We start from the raw sequence: 26,301 nt of genomic DNA on the forward strand, positions 1-26,301 counted from the left end.
CACATGAAGAAACACAGTTGGAGTCCCCTAGGAAATCTCAAACTAAACTCATGCAATAAATACTTAGACTTTTAGTAGAAGTGTTTTATTTATTTATTTATTATAAGGAATAGATTTTGAAGATTCTAAGAAGAGTCTTTTTCCTCACTTCCCACCAAACCCCTGATGGAAAAAAAAATAAATTTTGCCAAATGTCTGGCATTTTCTTTGACATTCTGTCAATAAAGATTCATTTCTTTGCATCTTCCAACCCTTCACCAAAATGCAACTAGTGCTAAAAGGGCTCCCACTCATCACCATCATAAGTTCAAATATGATTAAGTTACTTTCTAATCCCAACCATTAGACAAGAGCAACCTAGGCCCTATAGGAATGATGAGACCAAAGCAGAAAGCAAAAGACCCAGGGAGAAGAAAATTTTTAAAAAATCAGAAAAGTGTGTATGTAGTAGGGGTTGAGGATGAGGTGAGGAATAAGGAGATAGATTTTTTTTTCATTTTATTCTCCCTCAGTACCACTTTTAGTGGAACATTAGATAAAGTGTTGGACTTGGAATCAGGAACAATCAAAGAATCAAATTCTGCCTTAGATACTTACTAGCTGTGTGGGTCTGAGCAATCTCTCTCTCTTTTTTTGTGAGACAATTGGGGTTACGTGACTTATCTAGGGTCATGCAGCTAGTAAGTGTCAAGTGTCCGAGGCTGGATTTGAACTCAGGTAATCCTGAGTCCAGGGCCAGTGTTCTATGCACTGCATCAGCTAGCTGCCCCAGGTAAAATCCCTTAATCTCTCTCAGCCTCAGTTTCTTCATTTGTAGAGTGAAAATAATAATAGTACCTCACTCATAGTATTTCTAGGATCTAGTCTTTGGATCTAGAATGGATCAGATAGCACATATAAAGTGCTTTCTGAATCTTCAAGTGTTATATAAATACAAACTCATTATTATTATTTGACTTTTCAAAAAGATTAAAACATTTGAAAAAGTCCCCAACAAAAAGAGAAGGGAAGGGATGTCATGTGTGGGGAGTTGACATCAATTTTCCCCTCTTTTGCTCTACTTTTTTAATGTTTACACAGAGGGTGGGCCCTTGGAAATGATCATGGTGGAGGGGGTTGCAGGCATGCTGAGCCACTGGAGAAAGGATAAACCATAGAGATTATCAAAGAAAAACTTTACCATCTAATTTTGACCAGGGTAGATGGGCCCTGATATAACCTATTCCAACATGTTGGATTGGGAAAAACATCAACTGACTAGATTTTAATTCAGAGGACCCAGGTACAAATCTTTTCTGAACTTTAGAAAGTGGAAATGACCTTGGCCAAATCATTTCCTTTCTTTGTAGCTCAGTTGCTCCAATTTTAAAATGAAAAAATTTTTTGGATTGGATGAATACAAAGACCTCTTCCAGCTCTTCAAGATTATGAAAGTAGTGAATGATATAGTGGAAATAACAATAACTAAATTTTATAAAGTGTTTTAAGGTTTATAAAAAAATTTACAAGATTCTCATTTTATCTTTAGACCAACCCTGTGAAGTAGGTGTTATTATTACTTCCATTTTAAAGATGAAGAAATTGAAGCAGAGAGAGTGGTTAAGTGACTCGCTCAAGGTCCCACATCTAACACACATCTGAGGTCGGATTTGAACTCGGGCCTTTTAGACTCTAGGTCTAGCAAGCTTCTCCACCATACCACTTAGTTATTGCCTCTCTCTCCATGCTGACCGTTCATTGGTCCACACACTCTAAATAATGTGAATTGTGTCTTTTAAAGCAAGGGCTTGGCTTCCTAATTGCCATCAGGAGAGGCTAGAATGGAATGGGGGAATTTCCAGTCTCTCCAATAGGTTCAGTGTGTCATGTCAAGCAAAGGATTCCTGTGCCTTTGCCTGAGTGCCTTTCTTTACCAACTTGAGAGTGCAAGAGAGAGTCCATGGTTTCTGTATGTTGACAATTGGTAATTTAAGTGACGGAAGTAAAATTCCATTGACAAATTGTTTGCTTTTGCTTTGATTATTGTTTGCTTTTACAAATGGAGTACACAGAAACATAAGATGGTAAACAAAGGCACTCAAGCAAGGCCACAGGAATCTAGGTTAGCTTTCTTGACTGAGACTGTTACAATTCTAGTGCTGTGTGACTTGCTTTGGGAAGAGTGAAGGATGCAGAGAAGCCCATACCTTTTTTTTAGGAGACAGGGAAAAGTAGCCTGCCAAATGCACTATACCTGTTGGAGAGACTGGAAATGTCAAATACTAACACACTTATTTTTTTCTGTACATCAAATGTAAAATGTTGGATTCAAAACATTTTCCCTATTCACCTATAACCAATTCAACTTTGAAAGTAAATCTTCCCTTGGCCAGGTCCTAAGATGTATGTGCTGTGGTTGCCATTTTTGTCCTCTTTCTATATCACCCCAAAAATGCAAAGCATCCTGTACTTAGATATCTAGTTTCATGGGAATTAAAGTCTTTAGCACTCTGTTTAGCTCCATCCTTGAAGCCCAGGGTATCCTAAGAAATGTAGTTTTATTTCTATTAGATAGACTTGTGTTTTACATCCGCAAGAGGAACAGACTGGAAAGGGTCTTTAGCACCTTTACAATCTCATTTCTCTGCTTTCTTTTGCCCTCATGGGATACCTTACTCCTTCTGAGGTACTTAGTACCCTCTTGCCTATACTCTTAGATGAAGGCTCAGATATCAGTCACTTATCCATTAGTTTGAATATCTCTCTCAGAGTATTTGTATTTTAAGCCTTATCTCCAATTGTGAAAATAAAGCTTTATCCCCTATTAAAGGAATTTAAAGTCTTATTCTGTGGGAGGTATTTAGAGATAGATAGGTATTCCAAGTACCCAGAAATAACACCAAACAGGTGACTACCTCCTTACATTCCCACTTGGTCTCAACTTGGCACATGATATGACAATACATGTTGTTCACTCCTAGCCTGTTTCTGTGTTTATAGACTTTAAATTTTACTTTATCTTGGTTGGTTCACTTTGGTGTATAAAGAAAGCTCTTTAATATTCTCCAGAAACAGTAGATTAGGTATCCCTGAGGAATCCTGCAGACCTCAGTGGTGTCTCTGGTCAACCTAAAACATAGGCTAAAGTGAAGGAAGAAAAGAAGAGGCAAAAGAAATAAAAGGGGAAAAAAAGATTGAAAGGGCAAAGAAAAGATAAGAGAGTGGGTCATCTATACCTACCTTAGGCCAGGCTTGCCTTAGATATACTGTAATGGGAATGAATAGTTACTAAGTGGAGGAATTTCATACTCATGGAATGCCAGAGCTAAAAGGGACATTAAAAGGTCATTTAGTCCTTCTCCTTTATTTTGTGTGTAAGGAAATTTAACTAGGATGGGCTAGGAAGGAATTACACACACACACACACACACACACACACACACACACACAGACACATCTCCATGACGCTGCAGATATTGCATTTCAGTCCACTATTAGAGATGCCTTTCTTTGTATGAAGTTAATCTGAGTAAGTGTGGACTACTCATTCAGTTGCTATTAGTCATAAACACCTTATTGCATCAGGAAAAAATGAAGGGTTGAATTAGACTGTTTTTCTCATGAGGTTGTTGTCAGGAAATTGCTTTATAAACCATAACGCACTATCTAAGCATTAATTATTATGATTACGGCTATGCTACCTTCCTCCTTTAACATTTTGTGATCCCACCTTGAATTATTTGATAATAATAGATGTAACATGTATACAACACTTCAGAGTCTCTAGCTTCCTTCAAAGCTCAGATTGGGGGGCTACCTCTAACAGAAATCCTACAATTGCCATTGCAATCCCTTTCAGTTGGTCTCCCTGACTTGGGTCTCTCCTGCTCCAGTCCATCATTTACTCAGCTGTCAAATTGTTCTTACTAAAGTGCAGGTCTGACCATGTCATCCTGCTATTATCTCATTTGATTCTCAAAACAACTCTAGGAGGTGGGTGCTATTAATATCCTCATTTTATGTGATTTGCTCAGGGTCATACACCTAGAAGGTATCTGAAGCAAGATTTGAATTAAGGTCTTCCTTAATCCAGGCCCACCACTTTATTCACTGTGTAACCTGTCTCATATTTTCCAAAATTTTAACTTCAAATAGTGCAAATTTAAATATATGAGACCCCTTCATGGGATTCATTCTTCATACTAGTCAGGACCTAGCTGTGGATTTGGGAAGAGTGGAGGATGCAAAGGAGCCCATAGCTTTTTTTCAGGAGACAGGGAAAAGCAACCTGCCAAACACAGTGTACCTGTTGGAAAGCCTGGAAATGTCTGAGAAATCAGAAATAGGAGTAATGGGTACACATTTTGGAAAGGTCAAATTTCAACTTAATGCATGGAAAAAAATTCTTAATAATGAGAGCTGCAATGACTAATTTGGAAAATGTTTTACGTGACTTCATATGTACATTAAAGTATTACATTTCTTGTCTTCTCAGCAGTGGGGGATAGGTGGAAGAAGGGAGAGAATTTGGAACTGAAAATAATAATTTAAAAAAAAAAACCCTGAGGGTAGAATGATGTTCCTCAGGACTTATTAGTGGTTTCCTGCTACTGGAACTCTGCAAGCTGTGAACTAAGGATTCATAACCATGTGATCAAATTAAATTGAATGACCACTAAGATTCCTTCCCATTCGATTGTGAACTCCTTGAGGTAAGGGATTGTCTTTTGCATCTTTCTGTATCCTCCATGCTTAGCACAGTGCCTGGCACATTGTAGGTGCTTAATAAATGCTTATTGACTGACTGACTGACTGATCTTCCAACTTTGGTATTGGTTGTTTCATTGATTCTTGTCTTTCCATGACACTGGGACAAAAGGGACCATGTTGGAGCTGGATGTTGACATGGCCCTGAGCCTCTATCCACTAGTAGTCCCATGATTTTTCTGTGTTGTAGTGCAGGATCTAAGTATGCCAATGCTATTTTTTAAACATTTAAATGATTCATTACCTTTGCCAGATATAATAACTGCAATGAGAAATAAAGATTTGAGATTGTATATGTATGTATTTATATATATGTGTGTGTGTAATATATACATACATATACATACACACATATGTATGTGTGTATGTATGTATGTATGTATGTATGTATGTATGTGTGTATCAACAATGATGTAACACAAAGAAGGATCCAGGTAGAACTCAGCAATAATTTTTGTTGTTGTTAGCTGTTCAATCTATCTGACTCTTTGTGACCCCATGGACCATACCACACCAGGTCCTTCCATGCTGCACTCTCTTTCAAAGTCTGTCCATAGTGCTTTCTTGGCAAAAATACTAGAGTGGCGTGCCATTTCCTTCTCCAGTGGATCACCTTTTATCAGAGTGCTGTCCTATCACCTGTCTGTCTTGGGTAACCCTGCACAGCATAGCTTGTAGTTACATTGATCTACACAAGCCCCTCCCCCATGACAAGGTAGTATTCCAGAAGGGCAGCAATGATTAGTGTGGCTTTATAAGGAGATAGGTTAAACAATTTGGTGAGCGGCTTCTGACAGAGCTTTGCAGAATAAGGCTTTCAGCGCTTTATGACTAAATGTTTCATTTGGATTATAGTAGCTTAGAAAAATTGATTTTGCTTGCTTTTTGATTAAGAGAACAGGATTTGATCAGGAAAATCCAATTAGATGATAGAGAGGCAAAAAAAAAAGATGAAGTTGCCTACATAGAGTCCTGAATCTTAGACATCTGTCTAGCTTAAAATAGGGAGGAAACAGTGATCTCTACCCCACCGCCCACTCAATTGACTTTTTAAAAAAGCATGTTAAGTCAGAGTATTGGGATAATTGGGGCCAGCTAGTGAATGTTTCTGCCTTGATAATCTGATCAGCCAAAAAAATTGTTTAAAAAAAAAAGAAAGAAAAACGTTTTCAAAGGCTGTTTGTTCATTTGATTTCACATGTCTGGAGGGGATTGGCACTAGTCTTTTACTAACCATAAACTACAATGCAAAGGTGTCATAAAAACCATCTGTCTATCATTCATAAAATGCAATGCTACCTTTCTGAGAAGCCATAAGCCATTCTGGCATTTTGCCAAGAAATAGCCAATAAAATCATACTATAATGACCCCACAGCACACTTTCCAAGATAAAGACTATTTCAGGCAGCTGCTTCCATGCTTTACTAGTGTGTTATAATTTTATGCCCCCCAGATTATTAACTTGTTCAGTATCTTGCACCCATCTCTTATCAACTGCTTCCCATTACAGACATTAAAATTACATAAAATGCTGAGCAATTTTGATGAGCAAAAGACATTGTATCGCTGTGTAGTCAGCGATAGCAAAGGCAAATTAGTAAATTAATGCAATTGCATCCCCATACTCAGGTGCCTGGGGAAATGATATATATCTTAATGATTTTTCTAGAGTGTAGTTTCCTAGGCTCAGGCAAAGACAGCAGTAGCTGGAGGCTAAGCCTTGCCCTGCTTTTGAGGCAGGCAAAGGGACAATGCCTCCTGACAGATGTTTCTTAGGAGACAGTGGCTTAACCATATTGGGTGTTAGATCAAACAGGAAGAGGAATGTCTTTGAATGAGAACTCAGCTACAGGAAGTTGCTGGGTGGGAGGCAAACCTTTTCCTCCAAAACAGAGCCACAGTAACCATGCCTATATGATTTGACAGGGCAGCTAGGTGGCATAGTAGATAGAATGCTGGTCCTGGAGTCAGGAAGATCTGAGTTCAAATCTGGTCTCAGACATTTATTAGCTGTGTGATACCGTGCAAGTCACTTAACCTTTTTTGCCTTGGTTTCCTTATCTGTAAAACGAGCTGGTGAGAGAAATGGCAAACCACTCTAGTATCATTGCCAAGAAAATCCCAAATAGGATCATGAAGAGTCAGATATGGCTAAAAATAAATAAACAACAACAGTTATCTTTTCCATATTATAACGTTCCCCATCACAATCCTGATATAGCACAGTTTCAATATATTACATACAGGTTGGCATAAGAAATAAAATGGGGATTTTTAGGCAGTTTTGCAGAAGCTGCAGATAACACATGAAGGCTAGCAAAAAAAAAGCTTAGAAACTCAGAAATGCATAAAATATATGTATAGTATTACATGATATCAACATATTTTATCTTTTAATACCATAACAATATGACGTCTTCACTGGTACGAAGAGAGGGCCAAAAAATTTTATGTGGATTTTCCAGGTTTCAGTGCTATGCATGCTCCTAACCCCCATGATCTGGAACTGTAGTGTAAGGAGTGACTGAGGTAGAGAGCACTTAGAGGCAGGTATGTCAGGTGCTCAGCCAACCACCTGAGCACACATGCTTTTTTTTTTTTGTGAGGCAATTGGGGTTAAGTGACTTGCCCAATGAGTGTTATGTGTCTGAAGCCGGATTTGAACTCAGGTCCTCCTGACTCCAGGGCCCGTGCTCTATCTACTGTGCCACCTAGTTGCCCCGCACACATGCTTTTAAATCTTCCCCACTGTAATGATTAAAAGAAGACCTTGCTATGATAGTCAAATTCAAGTTCACAGATGCCCTGAAACAAACAACAAAAAATTGACTCTTAGTAGCTCTGCCCCCTTTACCACCGTTCTGGTCACTGCAGAAGTGAAAGAAAGCCATATAGGATGGGGGCCATTTTGTATTTTTCTTTCTTTCATGGCTTGCTAAGGCCATGAATTCGTTATTATTTGGAAAGCTTGTGGCTAGAAGCACACATTCAAAGCCTTACTGATATGGTAGAAACCTCCAGAGCTTATGTTTTGCTGACACAGCCTCTGAGAACCCAAGGTTACTTACACCTATAGTGAAGTGTCAGAATGGCAGGCAGCCTGAGTGGCCTTCAGTATGTTAGATGGACTCCCTCTGGTGAAAATCTGGGAGGATATAGACAAGAGTAACCCAGAAGGGAAAAGGAAAGATGAGCTTTAATGTCCATCTTTGGAGGGAGCATCCAAGTTGATGTGATCACAGATCCATTTGCATATTTCAATATATATATAAGAACACAGCCCTGTAATGGTGTTTTTGATATTAAGGCCAGCCATACTGGATATGAAATAGTCAAAGAAAGTATAGTGCATCATCAAAGTAGGTTACCTATCTATCTATCTATCTATCTATCTATCTATCTATCTATCTATCTATCTATCTATTTTCACTGCAGATGGAGATGGGGTTGCAGAACCAGGAAAGCTCGAGAATTCTCATTGGTGTTACATAATCAACCTGGATCATCCTTCTGCGTAAATTTTTAATCCTTGAAGTTTTCTTTTGCAAGATTTGTACCCTCCCCCCCATTGGTGTTATCTGTCAATGTTCTAAAACAACAGCAATCCCTCATAGAGGATGTGTTGATCTTTTCTATCCATTGGACAGCAGGAGTAACTGTTGAACTTTACCTGGCCTTGACAGATAAAAACAAGAATTATCCTGTAACGAGATTTAGCCCTGAAATGTGCTAATTTATTTTCATATATTTTCCCTTCCACTATTAAAAAAATAGTAGTGTCAATCAAGGATGGACGTATTTGACACATGAGATGAGAAACTCAGAAAAGGTCAAAGGAGTGTCATAGACATGTTTGGGTCTAATTTAGTACAATGAGAAGAGTTTTGGTTTCAGAGCCCAAATCCAGCTCTTATACTTTGCAAAAGTAACTTTGGCAAAGTTCCTTCCCCTCTCCTTGACCTTCTATTCCTCATCCATAAAGTGAACAACTTGGTCTAGATGACCTTGGAGCTCTAAATCTATCAAACTAGGACTTGTGTTCGCATCTTGATTCTGTCACTTACTACTTGTGTGTGACCTCAGACAAGTCATTAACATCTCCAGGACTCAATTTCCTCCATTTTTGAAAGAGAATGTTGGAACTGATGATCTTTAAATGTCCTTCCAGTTTAAATCTATGATCAAATATACTTTTTTATATTTTCTATGTGCTATACACTGTGATAAGTGCTGGAAACATGAGTACGATCAAAAATAAAGACAGCCCTGGTCCTGAAGGAGCTTATATACTAATGAGGGAAGATAATAAACAAAGGAAGTGGGAAAGTAGGGAGATGGGAAGAGTAGAGTAAAGGTACCCACTGGGGGGTCGGTGTTGAAGTCTGGAAAGTTAGAATACAGCTAGGAGAGAAATGAAGTTTGGTCAGCCCGGGCCCTTCCCCAAAATATAGGTTTCTCCATTTCTCCACTCTAAGAATGTTCATGGGCTATCTCTCATGCCTAGAATTCTCTCCCTCTTCATCTCTGTCTACTAACTTCCCTGGCTTCCTTTAAGTTCCAACTGAAATCTTGTCTTCTGCAATAAGGCTTTCATAATTCCTCTCAATTCTAGTGCCCTTCCTCTTTTAATTATTTCCTATTTATCCTACATAGAGCTTCTTTGTACATGTTTGCTTGTTGTCTCTCCCAGTAGATTGTGAGCTCTATGAGGGGAGGGACTGTCTTTTGCCTCTGTGTGTGTGTGTTCATGCACAATGCTTAGCACTGTGCTTGGCATATAATAGATGCTTAACAAATGTTTATTGACTAACTGGGAGGAATGGGAGAAGGAGAATAGTATGAAGGAGGGATATCCCACTGTACAAAGGGCACAAGGGCAGATGGGTGTCCCAGGGTGAGGCCTCTTAGCAATGGCAGAGATTCTGAGGTGAGGCAGGTACTTTTTGGGGGTGGGTGGGGTGTAAGGTATAAGAAGATTGGAAAAGTGAGGGAAGAGCCTATAAATGGCTTTGAATGTCAGACAGAGCCCTTTATTTGATCTGGGAGATGATAGGGAGCCAGTAGAATTTGCTGAGTAGGGAGTGGCATAATCAGAACTATGTTTTAGGAATGTCACTTTGGCAGCTGAGTGGAGGACAGACTAGAGTGGGGAGATAGATACATGGGGTAGGGAGACCAACTGGGAACTTCTTGCAATAGTCCAGGTGTCAGATGATGAGGGCCTGCACCAGGATGGTGGCAGTATCATTGGAGAGAAGGGGGCATACATGAGAGATGTTATGAAGCTAAAATCAACTGACCTTGGCAACAGATTGGAGAAAGGCTGAAAGAGTAAAGAACAGAAGATGATCTCTCTCTCTCTCTCTCTCTCTCTCTCTCTCTCTCTCTCTCTCTCTCTCTCATTACCTTCTGGTAAGGTGGAAGATTCAATCAAAGGCTATCTTAAGATCCCTTTAACTCTAAATATTTGTGATTTCTAATTTGACCACTGATAGACAGTGTGAATTTGAGCATCTTGTGTGACCTCTATATCTCTCAAATACTAATACTAACCCTTTTCTTGATCTCTCTGGGATGTTGCAGCAAATGCCTAATTCATCAGTCACTCACCACACCCTGGAACTGATCTCTAACATTTGAGTTTCTAGAATAGATTTTTCTTAAGACTTGATCTGATACTTATTATTTAAAAATTTCTCATCCTATATAGAACAAGAAATCTGCCTTCACTTTTAGAACCGCCCCCTTCCCCAGAGTTCCTCCCAGTGGACTGGTCTAACCCTCCTCCCTGCTTTGTGTTTTTGAGGCTCATATGCTCTATAATCCCTTCTCTTCAAAGAGATAATCAGTAGCTTTGGGACTGGTTGTGTTCCAGCTCAAAGAGAGTGACACAGTTGATTGGTCCAGTGAGAAAACCAGGGAAGCTTCTTCCCAGATTAAATAGTTGCTGCATTTCAAACAGGGAAAATACCTCCAAACAAATAAATTCATCTGTCATCATGGAATTCCTTTGTTTACATTTTTCAAAAACTAAGATTGAATGATTGTCCATTGTCCAGGGACTGGTAAACATGATAAGCATGGAAATAATGAGAGGCAGATATTCATGGCTAGCTGTTGCCTGGAGTGGAAGAATTTTAAGCAACACAAGATGAGAGGACTGAAACAATTAATGGTAGGAGAAAACAAACAAACAAACAAACAATTGGAATGCACTCCTGTAAGGCTGTCCTCTGACAAAACATTCTCTTCTACAGCAAACATACCTGAACTACTATCTAGTCTTATGGCTGTTGGATGGTTTCCTGATGCTACTGATTACTTTGGGGAAGTGGAATTTATATTACTTTACAAATCACAGAAGAATCACAGAAAGAGTTGACAGTGACCTCAGAAGCTGTTGAGGTCACCCTGGCCTGAAAGAGAATCTCTTCTACATAATTTAATAAATGACTATTGAATAAATAAATGAATGAATGATTGACGAATGAATGAATGAACATATCACTGGTATAAGCTTAGGCAAGTCATTTAATCTGTATTGACCTCAGTTTTCTAATCAGTAAAATGTAGAGGATTAGACTCAATGACCTCCAAAGTCTCTTCTAGCTCTGAGCTTACAACCCTAAGTAGTCATCTAGACTCTGGTTGAATGAGGGGGAACTTCCTGAGGAACCTCCTCAGGAAGCCAATTCTACTTATAGTCAACTCTAATTGATGTGAAGTTTTTCTTCACATCTAGCTTAAGTTTGCTAACTTCTAAATTTCACTCACTGTTCCTAATACATCTCAGTTCAATTCAGCAAGCTTTCATTGAACATGCACTATATTCACAGGACAGTGTTTGGTGCTGGGGATACGCTGACAAAAAAGGAACAACCCCTGACATTAAGGAGATTCTAATTTACTGGTTCCATTTTCTGAGCCAAGTAGAATAAATATAATTATTCTGCTTTATGATTAGCCCCTAAAACACTTGAAACTAGTTATCCTGGTGCCCCTTAAGGCTTCTCTTCCTTAAGCCTTGGAGCTGTAGAATAAGTCAGGAGAAGAACTAGGCCTATAATGTCATTGGCAAAGGAAACCTATAGGCAAGGAAATTCCCTTGACCGTTGGAGGTAAGCATCTTCTCTGCAACTTATTCTTAGAGAATTGCCTGGAAAATGAAGATGTTAAAAAAACTTCCTCAGTCAGTAAATATCAGAGGCAGAATTTGAATACAGCTCTTCCTGGTTTCAAGGTTAGCTCTCTATCCATTACATCATACTATTTTTTTCATGAGATAAGAATTTAAAAAGTTGCTGGAGTACTTCCTATCATGAATCAAAATCTCCCCAGCACATCCTATCACAGTCTTGATTTTTTTTTTTTACTGCCTTAGGAAGAAGGAGAAAAGAAGAAAAGAATGGCCTGGGGAGGGGAGGAGTGGTTTATAAATATTTAGAGTAGGTGGCCACTTCTGTGATATGGAGGCATGTATCAAGGAAAATGCTTACATAAAAGAGAAGTAGGATGGTGCCAAAGTATATTTGGCCCATTTTGCAATTTAATCTGAGGCTGATTCCAGGCTTGGGAAAAGGAAGAAGGAGAAAGGCAGAGGCAGAATAGAAGGCACACTCTGAAGTCATTTGAAGATCTGAGACACAGAATTGTGAAAGCAAAGTAATAAAGTTTCCAAAAGATGACTCAGCCTCCTGTCATTCCCCTTCAATTAAAAAAAAGAAAAAAGAAACCAACGCAAATCCATTTCAAAAGACTGCAGTGTTGAGACAAACTGCACAACGTAGGGAATTGAGCCCTGGAAAATGATTATAGAAGAAAAAGTGGATTTTTTTTTTCCTTAGTGCTTCTCATTGGTAACCCATTATTCAATAGATAATTTCTCAACTTTCCACTGTGCTGTGTTGAAACAGTGTCAGGTTTAGTTTTTTTTTAAATAGAATTAGCTAAAAATCCACATTCCTCCCCACCCCAATTTTCCAGTTCATGGTGCCCCATGGAGAGGTCACAGTGGACCAAACATCATGTAATGTTTTGTAACCCTCCTGGGAGACATGGGAAGGAGAGTGAGTCAGTCACCTTGGAGGCTTTAAAATGACCTTTGCTGTAGCTAGTAGATTGTGTTTCTTCTTTGTGTTCCAAATTCCCAAAGTCCATATGGATCCTTTTAAGATGGAGACCTCATGGTGTTTGTGATGAGAGAGCTGGGGAGAGAAGTTCTTTCTGGCAGCATCTATAAACATGCATGAGTCAAATAGTGGCTTTTGAAAGGAATCTTTAGATCTACTTTGTATCTTGAATTATGGTAAGTTTCTAAGTCAGATAGTCATAATAAATACACCATTTTTTTCAGAAATTATTTTGTATATATCATCCTTTTACTTATCTCTGTATATATGTGTGTGTGTGTGTGTGTTGTGTGTGTGTGTTTGTATACATATTATATAATAGAATATAAGCTCCTTGTGAGCAAGGGACTGTTTTATTTATTATGCTAAATGAATGTACTCACCTTCTAAGAAGTCAACTATGCTTGTATTCTAAAAATACTTCCATTGCCCATAACATTATTTTGTCAATGACTTCAGAACCCTTAATGTCCTTTTGAATTTCCTTGATCATTATATGGACTGGAATAGCATAAGCACATCTGGTCCTATGGAGTGGGAGTGGGAAAAGGATAAAGACAGATAAAAATCAGATGAAGGTGCAGAAAAGGGAAGAGGAAATATCAAGGACAAATGTACTTATCTGTGTATTGCTAGCACCTAACACATTGCCTGGCACATGGCAGCTGCTTAATAAATTTTTATTGGATGAATAAATTAACTATATAAACAGATCAGGTAATTTCTCTTTTATATTTTAAATAACACATTTGTTCATGCTTCCTACCTTGATTAGATAGAATTGATTCACTGATTTTATTTGAAAAAAAAAAGAAAGAAAGAAAGCTAAAATATAATTTGCTTTTTTCATTCTTTGCTTACTTTACATGGTTGTTTAGCCAAGTTTAAGCTAGAGCACTGGACTCATCTTCAGTCTGGGGCAATTATAGATTTAGAGCTGAAAGGGAACTTACAGGCCACCCAGTTCAACCTTCTCATTTTACAGAGGAGGAAATTGACACCCAGAAACTTAGGCACCTTGCCTAAGTTAGTGATGGAAGCAAGACTGAACCCAGTTCTCTGACTCCAGAGTCAGTGGTCTTTCCACTATAACTTGGGGCCTCTCTAAGGCTAGAGTAAGTGATGTATCCTGCTAACTTTTGGACTGACCTTTCAGAAGTAGGAATCTGGGGACAGCTAGGTGGAGTGGTGGATAGAGCACCAGCCCTGGATTCAGGAGGACCTGAGTTCAAATCCGGCCTCAGACACATAACACTTACTAGCTGTGTGACCCTGGGCAAGTCACTTAACCCCATTGCCTAGCCAAAAAAAAAAAAAAAAAAAAGAAGCAGGAACCTGTAGACTAACACAGAATGTCAGTGTGGCAACAGGTATTTCTGAGTCACCATCTCTGGTCTGAGTCTCCAGCCTTAGGTTGAGAGTCAGTGCATCAGCAGGCCAGTTCCAGAGTGCTTCCTTACGTCTCATACCAGCCCCACAGCTTGGTTTCTGTCCTTCCTCTTCTTCCCTTCCCCCATCTATTTCTTAACTGCTTTCCCCATCTTATATCATGCAGACACATCAAAACTAGTGCCTGTCGAATCTAAATTGACTTCAATGTTCACATATGTGGTCTGATCTCAGGGGTATCAATAATGCCTCTGCCTTAAAATTTGAGATTTTATTATAAACTAATATGTCATCATTTAAAAAACATTAACAACAAGAATAAAAATAGACATCATGCATCTAAATGAATGTGATCATCTTCAAAGTAGTCAACTTGGAAGACTATGTTGGTATTCCAAAAATGGTTCTGCTGCCCACAGCACCATTTTGACAATGACTTCAAAACCCATAATGTTCTTTTGAATTTCCTCCATCATGATATGGACTTGCGTACCATAAGCGTGTCTGGTCTTATGAACTGGGAGCAGGGAAAGGATAAAGAAAGGTAGAAATCAGAGAATGGAGCAGAAAAGGGAGGAAATACCAAGGACAAAGCTCCTGAGACTTCACAAGTTTACCTTCTGCAGTACTTGGATTCTAAATGACACCTATGTAAACCAAGAAATGAAAGGGGTTCTCGGGCTGCTGCCGTACAAGGGCTGTGATTAGGCAGAGATTTTAAGTGAGAAAAAGGATGATTCATAGATGCTTTGCACTATTCCCACCATAGTGGTTTTTGACCCAGTCCATTCCAAACTCATCCAATATTCTATACTGCTCCAGCTCTTGCTTCATGACGCCTTGCCTATTCACTTGAATTTATTTATCCCCATCTTACCTCAGCACAACATTCTGATAATCTTTACTCATCCATCATGGCTTGGATATATATTTTCTTCCTGCCCTGTAGGAAAGAGGATTGTTCTAATCACTGGCTGAAGGAAGCCCCATCCTTACAGAGAGGGAACAGAGACCTGAGAATCTTATCTTATACCAAAAAGCAAAAGACAAACCACCATCCCGACTGAGATAATAGCAGAGCCATATGTAGCCAGACAGACTGACCAATCTGTTGAAGCCCATAACAAATGGAAACAGGGCTCAGCATAGAGAAACAGATGTACGGATCTCTCTCAAAACCACCATCTGACTAATGCCATTTATTAGTTGCTACTGGCATGGATTTTGTTTCCTAAGTTTGTTCCTTGCAGGTACCTTGAAATCGCCATTATAAAAATGTTCACCTAGACGGGACTTCACTATTTTTGTCAAAGGCACCATCATCTTCCCAGTCACCAAGCTTTCAACCTTGGCATCATCCTCAACTCCTCGATCTCTCATGTCCCATACTTAATCAGTTGTCAAATATTCTTCTTAACCTGCACAACATCCACATCACACTCTCTAATCACATGACTACCATTTTAATTATAGGCCCTCATCACCTCCTAACTACACTGTTGTGATAACTTCCTAATTGGTATTGTGCTAGGCATTGTGGTAGGTGCTGGGAATACACAGATAGTCCCTGCCCTCAAGGAGCTTATATTCTATTATATGTACATAGATAAGCAAAAGCATGATATATACAAAATCATTTCTTCTAGATTCAAGTCTCTACTCTCTCCAATTTATCCTCCACATGAAAGATTAATTTTTGCTAAAGCAAAAGTTTGACCACATCACTCCCTGTTTGACATTTTAAGCTCTGAACACTTTGGTTTCATTCTATCTCTTCAAACTTATTATACATCATTACCCTTCCCATACTCTGTGGACCAGCCAAACTGGTCTTCGTGCTTTTCTCCACACATGTCACTCTAACTCTTGCCTCTTTGTCTTCACTGTCTTTTCCCCTGCCTTAGGATTCCCTTTTTCCCTTGAAAACACAACTAAACCCTTCTCTTCTATATGAAACCTTTGTTGATTTCCTCAGCTGATGGTGCCTTCTTCCTTCCACAAATTTTCAATTCATTTTGCATTTATTCTGTATATATTTATATATTTTCTGTATATATACACACACATACATATGTGTGTATTTTATATATACATATGCATACATATACATATGTATGTGTATATATGTGTGTGTATATATTTATGTATATATACACACACACATATATTTATACGCACATGCATACACATACACACTCGTGTGTGTGCATATATATACATACATATATATACATATATACATATTTCACCTGATTTAATGTAAGCTCCTTGAGGGCAGTAACTATTTCCTTGTTGTCTTTGTATCCAGTGCCTGGCACTAAGCATGGCACATAGCAGGTATTTAATAAATGCTTGCTGCTTAATTGACTTTGACTTCTGTTCTCCAACTACAGGTGAATCACATCACTGAAGAACAGGCTTACCCAGGGTAGCTTAAAAACAAACAAATGATTGGCCCCAGCTTTATGGGGAGTTAACTTCCCTGCCAACGTTGTGAGTCCTTTGCCTTCCTTCAACAGATGAATGTGGGACCTCTCAGGGTTCTGGTCTAATGCAAACTTATAGCCTTCCTCTCTTATAGACTCTTCCACAGAACAGAGTAATTTTGTCTTTACCATATAACACTGACACATAACTGTTAGATAATGTGGAGAGGTTACTTACAAGGAATTGATAATACTCCCATTTGTTCTGAAATGAATAACCACCAGCGATATGGGTAAAACAGACCAGCTCCATCAAGCTCTCAAGCCAAGTGGGTGATTAGGTGGCAGAGTGGATAGAATACTGGATTTTTATTCAGGAAAACCTGAGTTTGAATCCTGCCTCAGGTATTTCCAACCTTAAACTTTTTTTAGCCTCAGTTTCCTTATCTATAAAATGGGAATGATAATAGCATCTCCCTTCCATGGTTATTGTCAAGATCAAGTGAGATAACATATGTAAAGCACTTCATAAAACAAAAAAATAAAAATTTTAATTCCCCAGCCAGGAGACTATGACTCCAGCAGTTGACATGGCTTTCTGGTCATATAAATCATGGTGTACCAAATCTACAGCATGAGTGTCCTCAGGGAATGCAATAAGTTTGCCAAAGTTATATAGGGAATACTTTTTAAATAACTGTAGTGTCCTATTGAAACATTCCAAAAGTAGTATTGTAGCTGCAGAAATTTTATGTGCCAAATAATGTTTCCCTTATGAAAAAAAAATAAAAAAAAAAGACCTTAAGCTACAATTTATCATGGAATAAGTCTGCCTTGGTTAATCAGATTTTTGAAGGTTTCACAGAATCTGTTTGCAATAAATTAGCCCAGATGAAAGTGGCCTCTGGCTTTCCTGAACTCTATAAGCACTGTGTTCACAGGCTTTTGGATACAATCAAATCTGGGGTGTTCTGTGCCTCTAGCGTTCCTCTAGCCCACCAACTGAGTACAGTGTGCTTGCTGTATAGGAGCCCATAAAACACAGCTCTGCTCCTTCTCCTGTCTCTGATCTGGGCCCAAAGCATCATCCAGGATTAGGTCCATTCACAAATTGGCTCACCTGCCTATGGCAGTCAGAGGATCATGACAGCACCTTGCCTCCCTGCTAATACACAGAATGACCAATTATGACTAGTTCCCAAAGTCTTCCCTGTGATCTAGATATTCTTGACCTTCAAAATTCAACCTCTCACACATAAAAGTAGTGGACTTGGAGTCTGGAAGACCTGGGATCAAACCCTGCCTCAGATGTTTGTGAATGACTCTATGTAAATTGTTCTGAGCCTCATTTTCCGTTGTAATAATAGCTGCTACTTAACAAAATAAGAGGGAAAGGACTAATGTGTACAAGAAATATTTAAGATTCTCTTTTTGTTGTAGCAAAAAAGTGGAAACTAGGTGGGGTGGGGGCTAGACATCAGTTGGGGTGGTTGTAACAAAACTGAGAGGGGTTGGCTGGTTCAGCACCAAGGAGTAGGATGGCAGTGGAATTCTTGAATCAAGACTTCATTTTGACATTTTCAGCAAAAAGTTGGTTGACATCATTGGAGATATTTTAGGACAAGGAAGAATGAGTTACTGGCAGATTAAATTAGGTTAGCTGACTATCATGCCTTCAGAAGGTTTGTATTGTTAAACTACTGAGAATAAGATCCCAAGTGAGCCACCAGGGCATGGGACAGTCATCATTACTTTGGTTTCTCAAAGTGAAATTTCCAAAAGGTGGGCAAATCTTTGTATCTTTTCCCCTGATCCACTCCATACGTTGAGAAAACTGGGAGAAACTGTGTATGTTCATGCCTTCTCCTATCCCTAGGTGTGAGATAGCTTTATAAAAGTACAGGAACTATTTAATTTTTCTCTTAATATATCCAATATCTAATATGATATAAGTGTTTAATAAATGCATGTTGAACTGAATTAAATTGAATCCTTGTAGTTCAAGGAGTCAGTCTTTAGAGAAGGCAGAGTGTGAGGAGAAGATTTTCCCGAGACAACTTCAGCTATATTTCTGATAAGGTACCAGTTCTGAGTCTATGGCCTATGTCTCTAAGGCTATATATATCTCCAGAACTTAGACTTAACATCTGGTGTACTCTTAGGTTGAATTGATGTCCTTCCATATTGTATAGCTTTCTTATTATATCAGTATAAAAACCAGTGTTGTTGAAGAAGCAAAGACTCTTGAGAGCAGGTTTTCTCTTCAGATTCTTGTATTATAAGGTAGCATCTTAAAGTGAAACACAATATGCTCTGGGGCCCTCAGATGAGAAAAACATGTGGCTTTTACTTTGCTGACTTAGTTCCAAGGAAATAATTAAGTCATTTGTGTGCTTGTCACTTATGGAAATAGTTGATCTCTTCTCTGAATGATACTTCAAGTCACAATGTAAATAAAATTTACAGAGCATTTAACTCAACTCTTTGAGCTTCAAAGATAAAACAAGTTTTATTTCCAACATAGATACAATCATGGCCATGAGCCAGAGTTTATTCCCTATATTCATTAATCAGACCTTTGAGTTTTTTCTTTTGCTGAATTTCTCTACGACATATGAACAGAGTATATATGTTCTGCTTTGTTTTTCTTTATTACATACATCTTGTCTTTTAAAACTTTTGAAAAAAAGTGTTAGAGTTTAGCATGTGTGTGTGTGTGTGTGTGTGTGTGTGTGTGTGTGTGATAACTTTTTTTTTCCTTTTAGCAGAGGGCTGGGTGAGAAACAAAGTTAAATGAATTTAGTTCTTTGGCTCCCAGGTAGGTATCAGAAACAGCTAAGTTCCAAGTGGTGATGACTTTAGAATACTACAGTTTGAAGGGTCCTTTGGATTGACCTAGCCCAACTTTAATACACACTTATGCATTTTCCTCTATACAAATCCTTGTTTATCCAATCTAAACTTGAGTACTTTTAGTGACAAGAAGTTATATTGTGATGCAGTCCATTCCAGTGTCATGAGTTTGTCCTCTTGGTCGGCCTAACCAAAAGGTTCTCCACGGGACCGCTCTCTATGGGAATGCTTTAGTTTTATAGTCCAAGGCCCTTTGGGGTGTCCTGGATACTGCAAGGGCTACTTGGGTGGCAGCTGAATTTATGACTGCCAGACATTTCCTGACCAAAATAACTGTGACACCAACACTTGCATGTTGTGACATCTTTACAATTTTCTAGGAGAAAGTGCTAGGTAAACCTGATCAACTATTGAACATCTACATCTGAGGCCAAGGGTAGATACTGAAATCTCTCTTTCCTTCTGTATTTTCATATTTTCCAGGACTGACAAGATTGTGAAAAACTCATCTGTTTTGGGTTTTGAGGTCTCAGGACACTTAAAGTTACATGAATATTTTACTTACTAGTGTAATGAAATAGAATGTGAGCCAAAGAGATAGGAATCATCAGTTTCCCTTTATTTCTTTTTCTTTTTTCTGTAAAATGTCTAATGACATGGGTATTGAAAATTAGTATAACACAATAGCTTAGTTTCAGAATTTCCATGATATAATGATTTGATATATATGTATATGTGTGTGTGTGTATACACACACACACACACACACACATACATACAGACACATAAAAAATTGTGGAGTAGAATCATAACTACAGTGGGGACGATTGGGACTTACAGCACTTACAAAACATTATAATACAAACAAGTAAGCTTAGTGCCATGTTACCAAGAATAGTTGAAATAGGATGGCCATGTCTCCCTTCCATAAGCTTTTCTTCAAATGAGTTTCTCTGAGACTCAGTTCTATCCTGTTTCTCTCCAGTGATGGCCTCCCCCGCAATGGCCTTAATAATAAGTCTCTGTCCATGGAGACTGTTGTATCAGGGTGTCTATATCCCACTATGGAGTAGTGTTCCAGGTTTTTTTCCTCCAGAATCTCTCATTTCCTCTAATTGAATTTATCTTAAAAAGTTGATTTGATAAAACATTTCATGCTGCTTGCCCCAACTGCATTTTGTGGAGCTTGTACTAAAATTACCATTTTCTGTTTTTTCTGGCAACACATGGAGTAAAATTTTTGTCCATATTTTAACTGATATTGCAAGTTGTTTTAGGCAACAAAAGACCCTTTATTCTTAGCAGACAAGGAATAAGATTAAATTAAATAATTCTAGAGCTTGAAGAGGCCTTAGAGAATTATCTAGTAACCATCTTTATTTTACAGAAGAGGAATCTGAGATCCACAAAGACTGGATACCCTGTTTAAGTTACAGATCTAGGACTGAAATCTGCATCTTCTGACTCACTCTAATGTTAATGTCAATACAGATCATGTACAATATATGTACAATAGACTCCTGCACTAGGCTCTAGGCCTACAAAAATTGAAAGAAAACAGCCTTTGACCTCAAAGAGCTTACATTTTACTGGTAGGGGGAGGGTAAACTAGGGCTATAGTATGTAGCTACTCTATAATTCCTCCCTGGTGAATGGAGAACCAACATAGATCACCATATTTGAATTGTCAGCTTTCAAAATGGCACTTGATACCCTTCATAATTGCATTGAGAGGATGTCTGAGAGGTCTTTCAACTCTGATTGGGAAAACCAAGGAGCCACAGCCTGTCTTACATGGAAGTTGACTGTGGCTTTGGTTGCAGGGGAAATAAATAAAATAAAATAAACTAAGCACCTATTATTCTCAGAATAGATTGGTAGGCTTTTGGGGAGATAGCAACTTTATATGAAACACAGGCCTTGCCCTTATAGAACTTACTATCTATTATAAGGATAAGATATAAGCATAAACAACCACAATGCAAAATATTACATCAAAAGCTCATTAGAGGGTTCCCACAAAATAAAGTGTCATGGTGAGTCCTGAGGGCAAAGTCAGGGGCATACTGTAGTCAGTTAGGATAGGTTCAACAGAGGAGAGAGATGATTGTTAAATTTTCAAATGTGAGCATATGCACCTTGGAAATTTGCAAATGCTACAAATCAGAGCTTGACTTATTGTTTTATTTATTGCCTAGACTTAAGAAAGTGATGACAAAAATATCAATGCTGCATATTAAACTTAAAAGTGTGTTCATTCCCTTCTCCCTGTGAGCTGATTTTTTTGTCTTCATTAATTAATTTATTTTTAGTTTTCAACATTCACTTCCACAAGATTTTGAGTTCAAAATTTTCTCCCCATTTCACCCCTCCCCCATTCCAAGATAATGTGCATTCTGAATATCTCTTCCCCTATTCTACCCTTCTGTCTATTTCCCCACCCTTCTCTTATCCCCTCCCCCTTCTATTTTCCTGTAGGGCAGGATAGATTTTTACACCCTATTGCCTATATGTCTTATTTCCCAGTTGTGTGTGAAAACAATTTTTAACATTTGTTTTTAAAACTTTGGGTTCCAAATTTTCTCCCTTCCTTCCTCCCCATCCACCCTCATTGAGAAAACAAGCAACTCAATACAGGTTATACTTGTGTAGTCATGCAAAACACTTCCATGGTAGTCATGCTGTGGAAAACTAACTATATTTCCCTTAATCCTATCCCATACTCATTTATTCTATCCTCTCTTTTGACCCTGTCCCTCCTCAGAAATGTTTTCTTCTGATTACCCCCTCCCCTAATCTGCCCCTTCCTCTATCATCCCCTTCCTCTCTTGTCCCCTTCCCCCCTTATTTTCCTGTAGGGTAAGATAGATTTTCATACCCAATTATGTATGTTATTCCCTCCTTAAGCCAAATATGATGAGAATAAGATTCACTCATTCCCTCTTACCTTCCCCCATTTCCCCTCCACTATAAAAGTCTTTTCTTGTCTGTTTTATGTGAGATAATTTACCTTATTCTACCTCTCCCTTTCTCCTTCTCCCAGTATAATCCTCTCTCACTCCTTAATTTTATTCTCCAGGTCACCCTTTCATCTTCCACTCACCTTGTACCCTCTGTCTATCTATTTATCTATCTACATACATACATATAATTTTTTTCCCTCCAACTACCATAATACTGATAAAGGTCTCATGAGTTACAAATATCATCTTTCCATGCAGGAATGTAAACAGTTCAACCTTAATAAGTCCCTTATGATTTCTCTTTTTTGTTCACCTCTTCATGCTTCTCTTGAGTCTTGTATTTGAAAGTCAAATTTTCTTTTCAGCTCTGTTCTTTTCATCAAGAATGCTTGAAAGTCCTCTATTTCACTGATTGTTCACTTTTTTCCCTGAAAGATTATACTCAGTTTTGCTGTGTAGGTGATTCTTGGTTATAATACTATCTCCTTTGATCTCCAGGAATATTATATCCTGTGTGCCGATTTTTAAATGTTTACTCTCATACCCTAGGAAAAAGTTACCAAATAGAAATGGGTGTGGGGGCAGTTGTCCCGTATAGGATGCAGACATTGTAAGAGGAACTGTCCCTGATTAACCTAATTACACATGCAATAATAATCTCAGGGTTGTTGTGTGGAAAGACTTCTATAAAGCTTAAGGTTCTATGGAAATGTGAGTTTTTAATCATATTTGATCTTTTTCAACATAGTTGATATCATTTTAGTGAGTATTCAATAATACTTTGGCATTGTTTGATCAAGATGTTGAGTGGATAGAGGACTAAACTTAAGTCAAGAATATTTGGAGTCAAGTGCTGACTCAGATTCATGTTAGCTGTGTGGCTATGAATGAATCACTCACTTCATCGCCTAGTGTTCCAGACTGCTCTCTGAAACTTATGGGGTAGCTGGTGGTGCAGTGGATAGAGCATCGACCTGGGAGTCAGGAGGATCTGAGTTCAAATCTGGCCTCAGACACCAGCTGTGTGAGCCTGGGTGAGTCACTTAACTCTAATTGTTTCAAAAATAAAAATCTAATTTGCAAAGAAATTGTCCATGTGTATTGATAAAGGGGTTTATACCCTAGGGAGACCTCTTCACCTGATACAATAAGCCCAGACCAAATCCTATGGCATCTACAAACTTGTACTCATGGTTTATACTTTATATCTAGACCTGATAACAAAGTTTCTGACAAAAGTATGTGCCATTGGAATGTAACCTTAAGAAAAGTATTATGATTCAGGCTTATCACTGCTACTGGTTTTCTGTAAGGAGGTCTCCATTTAGTCTTCACAAAGAAAAAAAGGCAGCTGATGGCACAGTAGATGGAGTGTTGGGCCTGGAGTCAGGAAAACCTGAACTCAAAATGGGCTTCAGACATTTACTAGTTGTGTGATGCAGAGCAAGTCACTTAGCTTCTACCTCCCTCAGTTTCTTCAACTGAAAAAATGAGGACAATAACAGCACATCCCTCATGGGGTTGTTGTGAAGATCAAATAAGATAATATTTGTAAAAGCACTTAGCACAATGACTGGCTCTTAGTAAGTGTTATATAAATACTTATTTCCTTCCCTCTGTAAACAATTTAGGCCAAAGGCCTGTGAGAACCTTAGCCGGCTTGGTCAGGGGGTCATCAATAAGAAACCAGGCCAATCTCTTAGCTCCCTTATGGGTTCTTTTCCAAACTTTTTTGGTAGCTCGTTTTGGCAGAAAGAGTGAAGAGCCCAGCCAGGGCAGTCCCATTGAGATATCACTGGCACCAACTTTAGCCAGTAGGTTTGCTTAGACTTTTCTCATTTCTAAGTACAGCATGGAAATACCATTCCCTTCTTTGAACTTTTCTGCTATTTCATCTTCTGGAAACTGGAAATGGGAACTACTTTGGCAAACAGATGAGAGGCCTGTATTGGGTCACTCTTTAGTCTGTAAATACCACAAAGAGCCCTTTTTGTTTATTTATTTACTGTTTTCTTTTTCTGTGCGTTTTTTAGTTCAGTGAGTAGCACCAGATGTCCATGTATTTCTAACTGTAGAGAGATTATTTTCCCTTAATCTCCTTTCATGGTAGTCAAATGTTGATGCCATGAAGCCAAAATTCTATCAAAGCATATGGGCACTATGCTGGATTTGTATTTAGAAGCCCTAGGTTTAAATCCCAGCTCTCCAACATGTAGGTTTTGTGATCTTGGGCAAGTCCCTTAGCTTTGACCATGGAAAAGTCATTTAACTTTTTTCTGCCTCAGTTTCCTCAACTGTGGAATGGAGAAAACAATAGCACCTACTCCCCAAAAGTGTTGTGAGGATCAAATGAGATAATATTGTAAAGCACTTAACACAGTGCTTGTTTTCTTCCTTCCTTCCTTCCTTCCTTCCTGTACAACCTCCATTATGAAAGACTTTGAATGCCAAACAGAGCATTTTGTATTTGCTCCTGGAGTCAATAAGGAACCACTGGAATTTACTGAGTAAGGAATGACATGATCAGGCTTGCACTTTAGGGAGATCACTTTGATGGCTGAATGGAGAATAGATTGGAGTGGGACAGATAGATCTATCAGTAAGCTACTGCAATAATCTAGGCATAAGGTGATAAAGGCATGCACTAGAATGGTGACAGTGTCAAAGGAGAGAAGAGGGAACATTTGAGATATGTTGCAATGATAAAATCAGCAGGCCTTGGCTATACTTTGGATATGTGAAGTGAGAGATAATAAGAAATCCAGGATAACTCCTAGGCTTGAGGGCAGGAGGGATGGTGTTGCCCCTTATAATAATAGGAAAGATAGAAGGGGGGAGATTTAGGGGGAAATACAGAGTTCTGTTTTGGACATGCTGAGTTTAAGATATATACTGGACATCCAGTTTGAGATGTTTGAAAAAAAAGTTTGGGATGTGAGATTGGAGGTCAGCAGAGAGATTGGGGCATGACAGGTAGATTTGAGAATCTTCAACATAGAGATGGTAATTAAAATCATGAGAGCAGATGGGATAATCAATTGAAGTAGTATAGAAGGAGAAGAAAAGAGGGCTCAGAAAAGAACCCTGAGGGATACCCATAATTCGAGGACATGATCTGGGGGAGGATTCAGCAAAAGAGACATGGAAGGAGCAGTCAGAGAGGTAGGAGGCAAACCAGGAAATAGTGACATCCAGAAAACCAAGAAAGAAAAGAGTACAAGGAGAAGAGAGTGATCAACACTATCAAAGGCTTCAGAGAGGTCAAGGAGAACTCGACAACTAAGAGATCAATGGTAACTTTGGAGAGAACAGTTTTGGTGAAATGTTGAGATAGGGAGCCAGATTACAAGGGGTTAAGAAGAGAATGAAAGGAGAGAGGGTGGGGGCACCTATTGTAAATGACTTTTGAGGAGTTTAGTAACAAAGGACCAAAGAAATAAAGAAAGATAGTAAGTAGGAATGGAAGGGTCAGGTAAGAGGGTTGGTTTTTTTTTTTTTCGTTTTTCAGGATAGAGGAAACATGGGCATGTTTTTAGGCAGCAGAGAATGAGCCGGTAGAGAGGGAAAGATTGAAAATAAAAGAAAGAGTGGAGACTGCAGGAGGAGTTGGGAGGGAATGGGATCACATGAACAAGTAGAGGGGATAGACGTGGTAAGGAGTAAGGCCCCTTCATCATGTGAGACAGAGGTGAAGGAGGAGAGAGAGAGTCAGAAGGCACCTGACTAATAAGAGGTGAGGGAGAAGGGGGAACAGTGAGCTCATGGTCATTGGTCTCAATTTTTTTCTGTATAAT

At 38.7% G+C, this 26,301-nt stretch overlaps 1 long non-coding RNA gene across 1 annotated transcript; it reads left to right on the forward strand.

Moving 5' to 3' along the window:
* The first annotated feature begins 4,637 nt into the window (after positions 1-4,637).
* Positions 4,638-11,124, forward strand: LOC114052067. Its single transcript, XR_003570222.1, has 3 exons — positions 4,638-4,691; positions 10,807-10,922; positions 11,005-11,124. It is a non-coding gene; the product is annotated as an uncharacterized LOC114052067 (long non-coding RNA).
* Positions 11,125-26,301: the final 15,177 nt, after the last annotated feature.

This window comes from Vombatus ursinus, unplaced genomic scaffold, assembly GCF_900497805.2.
Source record: "Vombatus ursinus unplaced genomic scaffold, bare-nosed wombat genome assembly UNPS02014807.1, whole genome shotgun sequence".
Lineage (NCBI taxonomy): Eukaryota > Metazoa > Chordata > Mammalia > Diprotodontia > Vombatidae > Vombatus > Vombatus ursinus.